Raw genomic sequence first — 16,382 nt, forward strand, 5'->3', positions numbered from 1 at the left:
TAAACTATTATTGATTCATTGAATTACAATAGAGCTCCCTAACCCAATGAAAGGGGGTTTAGTGAATCATAGCTCTGAATTCAATTACAAAGAAAAGGAAAACTAGCTAAAAGTGCAAGTAAAAGTCCCTTCTTTAACTTAACTTCTATCCTATTTATACACTTTCTATATTGAGCTTCAGTTGTGCTTCTTGGGCTTTGAGGCCTCTCCTTGCTTTCCTTTTGCCTTGGGTTTATGATCCATAATCTTGATGAGGTTGTTGATCCAGATCCTGTAACATTTATTGAGCCAACTTAGTGATAATCAAATAATGACACATGACTCAATAAATTGAGATTTCAAACTCATCAATCCTTCAGGCCCAATCCCATAAACCATGATATTCAATTGGGTTTCATACCAAAGTAAGTTTAAGTTAATAATTGTGCTCAAAGACTAACTTAAATCACAATATTTTTGGCCCAGAAACCCTTTTCAAGAGTGGCGTTTAAGTTGTAGTTTAAGCTTAAACTGCAACTTAAACGCCAGACACTTCCAGTGAGGCTATTTGTAGAAGCACGTTTAAGCTTCAGTTAAGGTTAAACTGAAGCTTAAACGTGGAAATGGAAGAATGGTAGCCCTGGAGAGTAATGTAGTCGAACACGTTTAACCTCCAGTTTAAGGTTAAACTGGAGGTTAAACGTGGAAAAGGAATGAGGCAATCCTGGAGGTCGAACACGTTTAACCTCCAGTTTGAGTCAAACTGGAGGTTAAACGTGGAAGCTTGGAATGGTGGCCCTGGAGGTCGAACACGTTTAACCTCCAGTTTGAGTCAAACTGGAGGTTAAACGTGGAAGCTTGGAATGGTGGCCCTGGAGGTGTCGAACACGTTTAACCTCCAGTTTGAGTCAAACTGGAGGTTAAACGTGGAAGCTTGGAATGGTGGCCCTGGAGGTGTCGAACACGTTTAACCTCCAGTTTGGGGTCAAACTGGAGGTTAAACGTGGAGATGGAGAGAGCAACCCTGGAGTGAAGAAACTATCGAACACGTTTAAGCTCCAGTTTGAGTCAAACTGGAGCTTAAACGTGGAATGGCCCCTGGTACTCTTCCTGGTTCTGGCGTTTAACCTCCAGTTTGAGGTCAAACTGGAGGTTAAACGTGGAACTCCTCCCTGGGTGTCATACTCATTCTGGCGTTTAACCTCCAGTTTGAGGTCAAACTGGAGGTTAAACGTGGAATGCTCCTTAAGTGAGGCTTTTCATTCTGGCGTTTAACCTCCAGTTTGAGGTCAAACTGGAGGTTAAACTTCAATCCCAGCATTTCTTATCCTTCATGATTTTGGCGTTTAAGCTCCAGTTTAGGCTTAAACTGGAACTTAAACTCCACATGTGATATACAAGCTTCCTTTATTGATTTTGTTGCTTCCTTGCTTAGCCTCTTCTTCCCTGAAATCATCCAAACAATTGCATCAAAGTCTTGCAAAATTTCATGAGAAATCTTTCATTCATAGCATTTAAGTAATATAACTAAAACTCATGGAATTTGCATCAAAATCATATTGTTTGGATGGTTCATTACTTTGTTCTTCATTTAACCATTTTTGGTTACTTTAAGCTCAAGAAAATGCATAAAACAACTAAAACTAACAGAAAAATACTAGTGAAACTAGCCTATGATGCCTTGGCATCACAACACCAAACTTAATACTTGCTTGTCCCTAAGCAAGTCCTGAGTTAATTGAGAAGAAAGTATGAAACAGAAAGCAATTACATTGGCTATATTAGCAAGCATTTGAAGTTCATCAGAAGGGTTTTATGCAGAAAGTTGCAGCATCACTTTTTCATACTTATCAGGTAAGATTATCACTTTTTCATTGCATCCATCAAAAATTGCTATGGCCTCTTGTTATTCTTATGTCCTTGGCACTTTTCTCTTCTTTGTTTTTCTTTTCTTTTTCTTAGAGCTTCTTTTGCTCCTTGTTTGCTTAGTGTTATGTGTTGCACAAGCCTTTGGCAATTTCTTTTTCTTATCAGTGCACTACACATATCCACCTTAGGCATTTTAGTTCACATTTCTTCTTGAGACATTGGTGCCCAGCACCTCTTTGTGTGACTAAATGTTTTGTATTTAGGTTGCTCTTTATAGTGGACTTTTGGTTGATAATCCCGGGTTAGTTAACCCAAGTTACCAAGTGTTGAAACACTCCTCAGAACCTATTCATCCAAGCATATCCTTAATACATAAACACCACAGGCATTTGTCTCAGAAGTTCAAACCATTGGTGCCTAGCTTATTTTCTCAATTTTTTTGCTTTTTGGTTGCCTTTTTCCGTGGCTTTTTCCTTTCCTTTTTCTTTCTTTTTCATGGCCAAAGACATTTATTCATCAAGATCCATAGACAATTTGTACGTCTACATAAAAAATGATAATTCTACATTCTAATTTTAGTGATGTGACTAACAATCAAGCATGCATACCACCACTTAATTCTACTTGATTTGTCACTAATTTAGCCAAGTTACTTTTGTTCAAACTTTTCTTTTATTTTTGAAACAGAACAAGCATGGCACGCACTTGTTTAAGAAGGTGAAGTTATATCCAAACATCTAGGCATTCACTTTATTCAAAGCAATTAACAAACAGACATACTAAAACAAACTACACATTCCAGAAGATTCAACATTTACAGTTTAAACCAGAACACGCATGCTTTTGTTAACCATTTTAAAGAATTATCAAGGAATAACACCACCTTGTGAAATTCCTTGTTTTCTCTTTGTTGTCAGGAAACACTTTGATTTCTCCTTCTTCTTCCTAAATGTTGCTTCTTGCTTTAAGGTTCTTGTTTCCTTTCCTGCAAAGAGTAATGAAGTTGCTTGCTCCTCAAGCACTTAAGTGGTTAGCTCAACTATGTGTGGGTAAGTATCGGAATCTTAAGTTGGTGTGTGAACACCAAACTTAGTCTCCCACTTACTTCTCTGTGTTCTTTGAATCCTTGAGTTATCTTGGAATGATGTTGCTACTAAGGGTTTTAAGCATTTCTGTGACTGCTTAGAATAGTTGTTCCTTTCACATAATTCAAAGGTTGTTGTGTTCAGTTGATCTTTATGGTGGAACACCAAACTTAGAGTCACGCATTCCCCTTTGACTTATGGAGCCATGAATTCATTGTTTGGTGTGAAACACCAAACTTAATTCTTTGCAATGCACAGAAACTACTTTACCCCTTTTATTGAAACAAATAAAAGAAACAGCAAAAAGGTATTACCTCAGGTTGGGTTGCCTCCCAACAAGCGCTTGTTTAACGTCATTAGCTTGACGGTCAGCTTCCTCAGTTGAGGTGATATTTAACTTTGTCCTTCTCCTCCACATCTCCCAAGTAATGTTTAAGTCTTTGACCGTTAACAATGAAGGTTCGTTGCGACTTTTCTTCCATGATTTCTACTTGTCCATAGTTGGAGACCTTGGTGACAAGGAATGGTCCAGACCACCTTGATTTTAACTTCCCTGGAAATAGCTTTAGCCTAGAATTGTAGAGCAATACTTTTTGCCCTTCTTTAAATGTCCTTGGGGCTATGTTGCTGTCATGCTTCTTCTTTGCTCTTTCTTTGTAAATTTTGGCATTCTCATAAGCTTCCGCTCTGAATTCTTCCAATTCTTGAATTTGCAACATCCTTCTTTCTCCAGCGGCTTTGTTGTCCAAGTTCAGAAGTTTCAAGGCCCAGTATGCCTTGTGCTCCAACTCCAGTGGCAAATGGCAAGCTTTTCCATATACTAGTTGGTAAGGAGACATTCCAATTGGTGTTTTGAAAGCTGTCCTATATGCCCAAAGAGCATCATCCAGCTTAATCGACCAGTCCTTCCTTGAAGTTCCCACAGTCTTTTCCAGGATTCTTTTGAGTTCTCTGTTAGATATTTCGGCTTGCCCACTTGTCTGTGGATGGTATGGTGTGGCCACCCTGTGTTTGACTCCATATTTTAGAAGCAATGCCTCTAATGGTTTGTTGCAGAAGTGGCTTCCTCCATCACTGATGATTGCTCTTGGAACCCCAAAACGGCAAAAAATGTGTTTTCTGAGGAAGTTCATGACTACCTTATTATCATTGGTTGGAGTTGCTAATGCTTCAACCCATTTGGAGACATAGTCTACTGCCACAAGAATGTAATTGTTTGAGTATGAGGAGGGAAATGGTCCCATGAAATCTATCCCCCATACATCAAACAATTCAAGTTCCAGAATGAATTGTTGTGGCATTTCATTTCTTCTTGGCAAGTTCCCAGCTTTCTGGCATTCATGGCAGTGCTTCACTAATTCTTTTGCATCTTTGAAGATAGTGGGCCAATAAAAACCACACTGCAACACCTTAGCTGCTGTTCTTTCTCCTGCAAAGTGCCCTCCATAAGTGGAGCCATGGCAGTCCCATAAAACTTCCCTTCCTTCTTCCTCGGATATGCATCTTCTGAGTATGCCATCGGAACATTTTTTGAACAAATACGGTTCGTCCCAGATGAAGTATTTGGCATCATTTACCAATTTCTTCCTTTGATGTTTGTTAAATTCCAAAGGTAAACTCCCAGTGGCCTTGAAGTTTGCTATGTCTGCAAACCAAGGTGCTTTGTGAATTACCATGAGTTGTTCATCAGGAAAACACTCATTTATATGTGTGCTTTGTGTGCTTCCTTCTTCACATGGTATCCTTGATAAATGATCTGCCACCTTGTTCTCTACACCCTTCTTGTCTTTGATTTCAATGTCAAATTCCTGCAACAAAAGAACCCATCTAATAAGTCTCGGTTTAGATTCTTGTTTGGCAAGTAAATATTTTAAAGCTGAATGATCAGTGAAAACAATGACTTTAGATCCAATGAGATACGCTCTAAATTTTTCAAATGCAAAGACTATTGCCAAGAGTTCTTTTTCAGTGGTTGTGTAATTCCTTTGGTTAGCATTCAAGACTTTACTGGCATAATAAATCACATGTACCAAATTGTCTTTCCTTTGTCCTAACACTGCCCCAATAGCAAGGTCTGATGCATCACACATCAGTTCAAACGGTAAGTTCCAATCAGGTGGGGCAATGATAGGTGCAGAGGAAAGTTTTTGCTTCAAAAGTTCAAAAGCTAGCATGCAATTTCCATCAAATACAAAGGGTGTATCAGAGACAAGCAAGTTACTCAAAGGTTTGGCTATTTTAGAAAAGTCTCTAATAAACCTTCTGTAAAAACCAGCGTGGCCCAAAAAGCTCCTAACTGCCTTGACATTACTTGGTGGAGGTAGTTTTTCAATGATTTCCACCTTAGCTCTGTCCACCTCCATGCCTCTATTAGAGATTTTGTGGCCAAGGACTATTCCTTCTGTGACCATGAAATGACACTTTTCCCAGTTTAAGACTAGGTTAGTCTCTTGGCACCTCTTAAGCACCAAGGCAAGGTGGTGTAGGCAGCTGGGAAAAGAATCCCCAAACACAGAAAAATCGTCCATGAAGACCTCAATAAATTTTTCAATCATGTCCGAAAAGATGGACAGCATGCATCTTTGGAAAGTGGCAGGTGCATTGCACAATCCAAAGGGCATGCGTCTATAAGCAAAAACTCCATATGGACAAACGAATGATGTTTTCTCTTGATCACTAGGATCAACTACTATTTGGTTGTATCCTGAATATCCATCCAAGAAACAATAGTAAGCATGTCCGGCAAGCCTTTCAAGCATCTGATCCATGAATGGGAGTGGGAAATGATCTTTTCTGGTGGCTTCATTGAGCTTCCTGTAGTCTATGCACATCCTCCACCCAGTAACAGTTCTTGTGGGTATGAGTTCGTTCTTCTCATTTGGCACCACCGTTATGCCACCTTTCTTGGGAACTACATGGATGGGACTAACCCATGGGCTATCAGAAATGGGGTAGATTACCCCTGCCTGCCATAACTTCCTCACTTCCTTTTGTACCACTTCTTTCATGACGGGGTTCAATCTTCTTTGAGCTTGAATGGAAGGTCTAGCATCTTCTTCTAACAAGATTTTATGCATGCATATGGATGAACTTATCCCCTTCAAATCAGCTAGGGTCCATCCAATGGCATCTTGATGAGTTTGCAGCACCTTGATCAATTCTTCTTCTTGTTCTTGGCTTAAGGCCGAGCTAATGATAACAGGGTGACTCTCATCACTACCCAAGTATGCATACTTGAGATTAGGGGGCAATGCTTTGAGCTCAGGTTTTGGTGCTTCCTTTTCTTCTTTCACTTTCTCTGGCTTGCTTAGCATAGTTGTGTCAGCATCCTTGATATCACTAACTTCAATATCCTTAGTGAACTCCTCCTCTGCCACTTCCTTTATTGTTTCCTCAAAAGTTTCTCGTACTGCAATGTCCACTACATCAACCCTCATGCATTCCCTTAGTGATTCTGATGGATAGCTCATTGCCTTGAATACATTAAACACCAATTTCTCATCATGGAGTCTAAGAGTGAGTTCACCCTTTTGTACATCTATGATGGCTCCAGCAGTAGCTAGGAAGGGTCTCCCCAGAATTATCGAAGCCTTGGCTTCTTCCTCCATATCTAACACCACAAAATCAGCAGGAAATATAAATTCTCCCACCTTCACCAACAAATCCTCAACTATCCCATGAGGGAATTTAAAAGATCGATCTGCCAATTGGAGGGCCATTCTGGTTGGTTTGGCTTCTTCAATCTTCATTCTTTTCATCATTTTTAGCGACATCAAATTGATGCTGGCCCCTAAATCACACAAGGCCTTCTCCACCATGACTTCTCCTATAATACAGGGGATTTGGAAACTGCCTGGGTCCTTCAATTTTTGAGGCAATTTGTGCTGAATGATGGCACTGCATTCTTCAGTTAACAACACAGTTTCCTCATTTCTCCAGCTTCTCTTCTTGGTCATCAATTCTTTTAAGAATTTTGCATAGAGTGGCATTTGCTCTATTGCTTCAGCAAAGGGAATGTTGATTTGAAGCTTCTTGAAAATCTCCAAGAACCTGGAGAATTGGCTATCCTTTTCACTTTTCATCAAACGTTGAGGATAAGGTGCTTTAGGTGTGTAAGGCTTCAAGACCTCTTTTTCTTTTTCTTTTGTTGCAAACGGTGTAACAGATTGTCCTTGTTCTTTGTCTTTCACATTTTCCTTTGCTTCATCCTCTGTGGTTTCCCTTGAAATCTCCTTTAGATTCTTTCCACTTCTGAGGGTTATGGCCTTACATTCCTCCCTTGCAATAGCCTTGGCAGCATGAGAACTGCTTGTCCCAGGGGCTTGCTTAGTCAAATACACAATTTGATTCTCTAGCTTCTGGATGGCAGCTCCTTGGTTTTGCAAGTTAGAATTTACTTCTTCCTTAAAAGCCTTCAATTCAATTATGTCTTGGCTCATGGTTGCAAGCATTCTTTCCATCCGGTTTAATTGATCTTGAAATTGTTGGTTCGGATTAGGTTGGGAATGTTGATTATTTTGGCCATGATATGATGATTGGGGGTAAGTGTTTTGTGTGGCTTGGTATGATCTTTGGTTGGAGTTTTGGTATGTGGAATTGTTTTGTTGGTTGTGGTTGTAAGGTTTGTGGTTTTGTGGTTGGGTTTGTTGGTTTCCCCACCCAAAGTTTGGGTGGTTTCTCCAGCCTGGGTTGTAAGTATTGGCATGTGGATCATATGATTGCCTTTGTTGGTTTCCCACATAATTGGCCTCTTCCCAATCACCTCCTTCAATGCCTTCTTCCTCTTGATCTTGTGTGTGTATTGCAGCCACTTGCTTTGTTTCTAATTGCCTGGTAAGCTCTGCTAGTTGCTTGGCAAACACCTTGTTTTGGGCTAGAATTGTATCAACATGGTTCAGCTCCATGACTCCCTTAGTGTTGTGCCTTTCTGATGCATAGTAGTACTCATTCTCAGCCACTGTCTCGATCACTTCAATGGCTTCCTCCACGGTCTTTTTCTTGTTCAATGAACCTCCTGATGAATGGTCTACAGCCTTCCTTGATTCATACGAGAGCCCATCATAGAAGATGTGCAATTGCACCCAATCATGGAACATGTTTGGTGGGCATTTCCTTGTCAAGTCCTTGAATCTCTCCCATGCCTCGTAGAGAGTTTCACCATCTTGTTGTCTAAAAGTCTGAACCTCAGATCGAAGCCTATTAACCTTTTGTGGAGGGTAGAAACGTGCCAGAAACTTGCCTTCCACCTCATCCCATGTGGTTAGACTCCCCCTTGGGAATGATTCCAGCCACTTAGCTGCCTTGTCCCTAAGTGAAAATGGGAACAAAAGCAGTTTATAAGCATCTTCCTGGACTCCATTAGACTTCACAGTGTCACAAATTCTCAGGAACTTTGTGAGATGTTGGTTTGGGTCTTCATTAGCACTTCCTCCAAAGGAACAATGATTCTCCACAAGTGATATTAGCTGTGGCTTGAGCTCAAAATTGTTGGCCTGAATGGGTGGTTTCTGGATGCTACTACCACAATTCCCTGAGGTTGGGTTTATGTATGAACTCAGAACCCTCCTCTCAGGGATGGCATTGTTTCCATCAGCTCTCTCATGGTTATGAACTTCTCTATCCATGTTAAGATCTAAAGCTTCCTCAAAATTGTCCTCAGATTCTCCTTCAGATTCCTCTTCTCCCACTACTCTCTTCCCTCTTGCTTCCCTTCTAAGTCTATGAAGAGTCCTCTCTGGTTCAGTATATGGAGGAGTTGATGTCTCTCCTCTCCTACCTGTCATACAAGAACACAACTCAAACACAAACAAGTGAAATACTCTTGGTTAATGGAAGAGTATGGTTAGATCAATTGAGGAATTAAATCAAACAGTTAGTGAGTCAGTGAGTTAGTTGCATGAATCTAAAGGCGTAACGAAGGAAAGCATGTAACCAAGTGCAGAAATTAAAATTCAACAAGTATCTAGAACAGAATTAACAACGCAAGAGAAAATTGCTCAATCTAGTTAGCTTCCAATTTGAGAATTGTCAATCGAAAACCAATCCCCGGCAACGGCGCCATAAACTTGATGCGCATAAAACTAGTTATGCTACGATTAGGAAATTGCACGATCGGCAAAATTCCTTCCGGCAAGTGCACCGGTTATCGTCGTCAAGTAAAAACTCACAATAGAGTGAGGTCGAATCCCACAAGGATTGGTGGAGTGAGCAATTCGGATTAGAAGTTTGTTCTAGTTGAGCGGAATCAAGATTTGAGATGAGAATTGCGGAATGTAAAATTGGCGGGAAAAGTAAATGACAAGAAAATTAAATGGCTGAATCTTAAATTGCATGAATTAAAGAGCAGAATGTAAATTGCTGGAATAAAAAGGGAATGGGGATGATTGCAAGAATTAAATTGCAGAATGTAAAGAGAAAGTGGAAATCAGAAATGGGGAATTCATTGGGTTAGGAGATATTGAAATCTCCGAATCAAAACATGTAAATCTCTTCCTCAACCAATGCATTCATTGAATTTTGCTTGGCAATCTTATATGATTGGATCCCAATTCCTTGGCTCACCAATGCTCTCTAAAAACAAACAAATTCCCAATCCCTTGGTTTAAATGTTCATAAGAAGAGATGATGCTTGATCACTGATTATACCACACAATTTCATGAACCACAATTTGGTAGGATTACATGTCACAATATCCATCCAAACCCCAATCCAATCCACTGTGAGAAAGCTTCTCTAGCATGAATCCTCCATTCCTTTCCCAAGGCTCCGAAGGATTCCAAGTATGAGTAGTTTCTTTCCCAAGACAACTACTCAATGGAATTAGATCGAGAAGCTTTCTAACAAAATTCAAGAGAAAAGATTGAAGAAGAAGATAAACTATTATTGATTCATTGAATTACAATAGAGCTCCCTAACCCAATGAAAGGGGGTTTAGTGAATCATAGCTCTGAATTCAATTACAAAGAAAAGGAAAACTAGCTAAAAGTGCAAGTAAAAGTCCCTTCTTTAACTTAACTTCTATCCTATTTATACACTTTCTATATTGAGCTTCAGTTGTGCTTCTTGGGCTTTGAGGCCTCTCCTTGCTTTCCTTTTGCCTTGGGTTTATGATCCATAATCTTGATGAGGTTGTTGATCCAGATCCTGTAACATTTATTGAGCCAACTTAGTGATAATCAAATAATGACACATGACTCAATAAATTGAGATTTCAAACTCATCAATCCTTCAGGCCCAATCCCATAAACCATGATATTCAATTGGGTTTCATACCAAAGTAAGTTTAAGTTAATAATTGTGCTCAAAGACTAACCTAAATCACAATATTTTTGGCCCAGAAACCCTTTTCAAGAGTGGCGTTTAAGTTGTAGTTTAAGCTTAAACTGCAACTTAAACGCCAGACACTTCCAGTGAGGCTATTTGTAGAAGCACGTTTAAGCTTCAGTTAAGGTTAAACTGAAGCTTAAACGTGGAAATGGAAGAATGGAAGCCCTGGAGAGTAATGTAGTCGAACACGTTTAACCTCCAGTTTAAGGTTAAACTGGAGGTTAAACGTGGAAAAGGAATGAGGCAATCCTGGAGGTCGAACACGTTTAACCTCCAGTTTGAGTCAAACTGGAGGTTAAACGTGGAAGCTTGGAATGGTGGCCCTGGAGGTCGAACACGTTTAACCTCCAGTTTGAGTCAAACTGGAGGTTAAACGTGGAAGCTTGGAATGGTGGCCCTGGAGGTGTCGAACACGTTTAACCTCCAGTTTGAGTCAAACTGGAGGTTAAACGTGGAAGCTTGGAATGGTGGCCCTGGAGGTGTCGAACACGTTTAACCTCCAGTTTGAGTCAAACTGGAGGTTAAACGTGGAAGCTTGGAATGGTGGCCCTGGAGGTGTCGAACACGTTTAACCTCCAGTTTGGGGTCAAACTGGAGGTTAAACGTGGAGATGGAGAGAGCAACCCTGGAGTGAAGAAACTATCGAACACGTTTAAGCTCCAGTTTGAGTCAAACTGGAGCTTAAACGTGGAATGGCCCCTGGTACTCTTCCTGGTTCTGGCGTTTAACCTCCAGTTTGAGGTCAAACTGGAGGTTAAACGTGGAACTCCTCCCTGGGTGTCATACTCATTCTGGCGTTTAACCTCCAGTTTGAGGTCAAACTGGAGGTTAAACGTGGAATGCTCCTTAAGTGAGGCTTTTCATTCTGGCGTTTATCCTCCAGTTTGAGGTCAAACTGGAGGTTAAACTTCAATCCCAGCATTTCTTATCCTTCATGATTTTGGCGTTTAAGCTCCAGTTTAGGCTTAAACTGGAACTTAAACTCCACATGTGATATACAAGCTTCCTTTATTGATTTTGTTGCTTCCTTGCTTAGCCTCTTCTTCCCTGAAATCATCCAAACAATTGCATCAAAGTCTTGCAAAATTTCATGAGAAATCTTTCATTCATAGCATTTAAGTAATATAACTAAAACTCATGGAATTTGCATTAAAATCATATTGTTTGGATGGTTCATTACTTTGTTCTTCATTTAACCATTTTTGGTTACTTTAAGCTCAAGAAAATGCATAAAACAACTAAAACTAACAGAAAAATACTAGTGAAACTAGCCTATGATGCCTTGGCATCAAGCCCTCGCTCCGAGATGATTGCCGCAGATGTCGCTGTGTACCTCTTCTAGCACTTCCCGGGTGTGGGAGGTCGGCACACACTTTAGTAATGGCACCGATATCCCTCTTTTGTAAAAGGTGTTGTTTATAATGGTGTAGTATTGTGCTTCCCTTTTTAGCTTCTTTGCTTCGTTTTCTTCTGCGGGGAGCATTCCTGACTTGAGGTAGTTGATTATGGGGATCATCCAGTCTTGGTCCTGGCCTGTTATGGTTAGGACTTTTTCTGTTTCCGAGATTGATGGGTTCTGTAACATTTCCTGGATGAGGCTTCTATTATTGCCTCCTGGTTTGGTGCTGGCCAGCTTTGAGAGTGCGTCAGCTCGAGCATTTTGCTCGCGGGGTATGTGGCAGATCTTGTATTCCCTGAATTGTTCGAGCTGTTGCTTGGTTTTATCCAGGTATCTTTTCATGATGGGATCTTTGGCTTGGTAGCTCCCTGCTATCTGTGATATGACCACTTGCGAATCACTATAGATGTTGAGTTTTCGCGCTCCCACTTCTTCAGCCAGTTTCAGGCCAGCTAGCAACGCTTCGTATTCCGCCTGGTTATTTGAAGCCGGGAATCCGAACTTGAGGGAAAGCTCAACTTGGGCTCCCTAGTTGCTTTCTATTATCACTCCTGCGCCACTTCCTGTTTTGTTTGAAGATCCATCCACATACAGATTCCACTCTATGGGGGCCTCTAGGGCATCTGTGAACTCGGCGATAAAATCGGCTAGTATTGTGATTTGATGGCGGTCCGAGCTTCATATTGGAGGTCGAATTCTGACAGCTCGACTGCTCATTGTAGAATTCTGCCTGCCAAGTCCGTTTTCTGTAGTATTCCTTTTAAGGGCTGATTAGTTCGAACTTTGATGGTGTGGGCCTGGAAGTAGGGGCGGAGTCGCCGAGATGTTAAGATGAGAGTGTAGGCAAATTTTTCTATTTTCTGATAGTTCAGCTCGGATCCCTGTAGTGCTTTGCTAATGAAGTAGATGGGTTGTTGCCCGTTTTCGCTTTCTCGGACCAATGCTGATGCTACCGCCTTTTCTCCTACTGCAAGATATAGTATGAGTGGTTCTCCTTCTTGAGGTCGGGATAGGATAGGTGGCTGTCCTAAGAACTTCTTAAAGTCTTGGAACGCTTGTTCGCATTCTGTCGTTCATTCGAACTGTTTTCCTTTTCTTAAAGTCGCTTAGAAGGGGAGAGATCTTATTGCAGCTCCTGCTAAGAATCGGGATAGGGCGACCAACCTCCCGTTGAGTTGCTGTACTTCTTTCACGCAGGTTGGGCTCTTCATGTTCAATATGGCCTGGCATTTATCTGGATTTGCTTCAATTCCCCGTTGTGTGAGCATGAAGCCTAAGAATTTTCCTGCTTCTACCGTGAAGGTGCATTTAGCTGGATTGAGTCGCATACCATGCTTCCTGATGGTGTCGAACACTTGGGCTAGGTCGGTCAACAGTGTCTGTTCGCTTTTTGTTTTAATTAACATGTCGTCAACATAAACTTCCATGATTTTCCCGATGTGCTCTGAGAAGACTTTATTCATCAATCTTTGATAAGTGGCTCATGCGTTCTTAAGGACAAAAGGCATTGCAATGTAGCAGTAGTTTGCCTTTGGTGTTAAGAACGAAGTCTTTTCCTGGTCCGGTGGGTACATGGGGATTTGGTTGTATCCTGAATACGCATCCATAAACGAGAGATATTTATACCCAGAGGAAGCGTCTACCAGGGCGTCGATACTCGGGAGTGGGTATGGATCTTTTGGGCAAGCTTTGTTGAGATCTGTATAATCGGTGCACATTCGCCACTTCCCATTTGATTTCTTCACCAAGACAACGTTGGCTAGCCATAGTGGGTATTTGACTTCTCTTATAAATCCAGCTTCCAATAGTGCCTGCACTTGCTCTTCCACAGCCTGGGATCGCTCTGGCTCGAGCTTTCTTCGTCTCTGTTGTACTGGTCGAGATCCTGGATAAACTGCCAACTTGTGACACATTAGCTTAGGGTCTATACCTGGCATGTCTGCGGCTTTCCATGCGAACAAGTCGGCATTATCTCGCAAAAATTGTATTAGCAGTTCTTTTAGATCTCCTTTGAGGATTGTGTCGATATTAGTTGTTTTTTCCGAGGTGTCTCCGATCTGAATTTTTTCTATCTCGCCCTCTGGTTGGGGACGGAACTCCTCTCGTTGTTGAGCTCCGCCCAGCTCGATTGTGTGGAACTCTTCTCCTTTGCCCCTGAGGTTGAGGCTCTCGTTGTAACAGCGACGCACCATCCTCTGGTCTGTTTTTATTGTGGCTATTCCTTTTGGAGTTGGGAATTTCATGCACAGGTGTGGGGTCGAGACTATTGTACCGAGTTGGTTGAGCGTGATCCGACCTATAAGAGCGTTGTAGGCTGAGTTTACGTCGACTACGATGTAGTCTATTTTGAGAGTTCTTGATTGGTCTCCTTTTCCAAAGGTTGTATGCAGTGGTATGTATCCTAGTGGTCGAACCGGAGTGTCTCCTAACCCGAACAAACTGTTTGGATATGCTTTAAGTTCTTTTTCTTCTAAGCCGAGCTTATCGAAGGCTGTTTTGAATAAGATGTCGGCAGAACTCCCTTGGTCTATTAATGTCCGGTGTAGGTTGGCGTTTGCCAAGATGATGGTGATAACCATGGGATCGTCGTGTCCGGTAATGATACCGGTTGCATCCTCCTTAGTAAATGTTATCGCTGGGATGTTGAGTGCTCCTTCCTCTCCTTCGACATGGTATATCTCTTTGAGGTATCTCTTACGAGAGGATTTGGAGATTTCTCCTGCTGCGAAACCGTCGTGTATCATATGGACGTGTCTTTCTGGCGTCCGAGGTGATCGTTCTGTTCGTTCGGTATCATCATCCCTTCGTCTCTTTCTCTGCTCGTCATCTCGGGTGGCCAGGAATCGATCTAGTTTTCCTTCCCTTACCAATTTTTCTATGATGTTTTTTAAATCGAAGCATTCGTTAGTGGAGTGTCCTCGGACCCGATGATATTCACAATACTCTTTTCGGTTTCCTCCTCCCTTTTTGCCTTTAAGTGGCCGAGCTGGGGGAATTTTTTCCGTGTGGCAGACTTCTTTATATATTTCGACCAGTGATGCCCTAGGAGGAGTGTAGTTATGGTACTTCTTAATTTTCTCTCCTTGTCTGTCGTCTTTCCTTTTGGATTCTTTGTCTCTGTCACAGTAGGAAGCTCCCGATTTCGAGGACTCTCCTAGACGAGCGTTTTCTTCCATATTGATATATTTTTCTGCTCTCTCCTGAACTTCGTCGAGGGTAGTCGGGTACTTTTTTGATATAGATTGGCTGAAAGGTCCCTCTCGTAGGCCGTTGATGAGTCCCATGATTGCGACTTCTGTGGGTAAACTTTGTATGTCCATGCATGTTTTGTTGAATCTTTCCATGTAGTTGCGAAGGCTCTCCCGATCTCCTTGTTTGATTCCTAATAAACTGGGGGCGTGCTTAGCTTTATCCTTTTGAATGGAAAATCTGGCTAAGAATTTCTTAGCTAAGTCGTCAAAACTTGAGATGGATTTTGGTGGTAAGTTGTCAAACCACCGCATAGCTGTCTTTGTCAAAGTTGTTGGGAAGGCTTTACAGCGAACAGCGTCTGGGGCGTCAGTAAGATACATTCTGCTTCTGAAGTTACTGAGATGGTGGTTAGGATCCGTGGTGCCATCATATAGTGCCATATCCGGGAGTTTGAAGTCTTTCGGAATTTTGGTTTTCATAATTTCCCTAGTGAAGGGGTCTTGCTCTTTGTGTAAGTTTTCTTCGAGATTAGCGCGAGGGGCTTTTGATTTGAGATCGGCTTCCAATTGCTGCAGTTTTTCTTCCAACTCCCGACGTCACCGCATCTCTCTTTGTAGATCCCTTCCGATTTCTCGTTGTTGCTGGGTTTCTCTTTCTAGTTGTTTTAGGCGATTTAAGAGTGCTTCTATGGCTCCTGAACTTGGTAAATCTTTGTCTTTGCTGGTCTCCGGAGTGTCTTGTAGCGTGACATCCGCGTTTTTGTGTGGTGTTCGATCTTCCAGGCCTGAATCGTGGTCGTTGTCATGGTTGTCCGCCATGGTGATGGGATGACTTCTGGGTCCCCGGCAACGGCGCCAATGTTCCGAGGATTACCTGAAACTGGAGGTCGATCTCGGATGAGATCGTCTGTACTGGTCAGAGATGACATGTCCGGCTGGCTAGTGGCGGCCGGAGCTGTTGTGTCCGACTTGTTAGACTTGCTGCACTGCTGATCCTTGGCCACCGGAGGGTGGGGGGTACCTGCAAGAGACTCTGATGCTTTAGTTAGCACGGGTATTAAGCAGGTTTTATGTAGAATCAGAGTATGAGTTATACCTGGGTGCTCCATTGTATTTATAGTGTTGAGATGTGACCTTTGTTGGATAAGATAAGTTGATTATCTTATCTTATCTTTATCTTTGTGTTGAGGTCAGCGTATCTTCAGCGGAACCGCCTTTATCTCTATAGGCTTTTAGGCCGCCTTAGGATTTGGATCGTGTTCCTTCATTTGGGCCCTTTACTGGGCTCTTTTGTCGATTTGGCCGAGCTCTTTGAGAAGAGGTCGGATAGTCAGACCTGAAGAGTTTGGTCGCTTTATCTCCAGTCATCCCAGGTCGGTTATCTCGACCCAGGGTATGAACACTTACTATTTTTCTTTTATTCCTCAACTTTGATTGTTCTTTCCCTTTTTCTTATTAGGATCTTCTTATTTATCTAGTCTCCTGGGGTGTGTCTCAAGCATAGTATTCCTGACAGATAGTTGTCTTCCCAC

General features: G+C 41.8%; 1 non-coding gene across 1 annotated transcript; it reads left to right on the forward strand.

Annotated features, from left to right (window-relative positions):
- The first annotated feature begins 8,027 nt into the window (after positions 1 to 8,027).
- Positions 8,028 to 8,131, forward strand: LOC148547859 (small nucleolar RNA R71). The gene has a single exon (XR_015898684.1). It is a non-coding gene; the product is annotated as a small nucleolar RNA R71 (small nucleolar RNA).
- Positions 8,132 to 16,382: the final 8,251 nt, after the last annotated feature.

The sequence above is a fragment of the Arachis ipaensis genome, chromosome B8, assembly GCF_059453495.1.
Source record: "Arachis ipaensis isolate K30076 ecotype BB chromosome B8, ASM5945349v1, whole genome shotgun sequence".
Taxonomy (NCBI): Eukaryota; Viridiplantae; Streptophyta; class Magnoliopsida; order Fabales; family Fabaceae; genus Arachis; species Arachis ipaensis.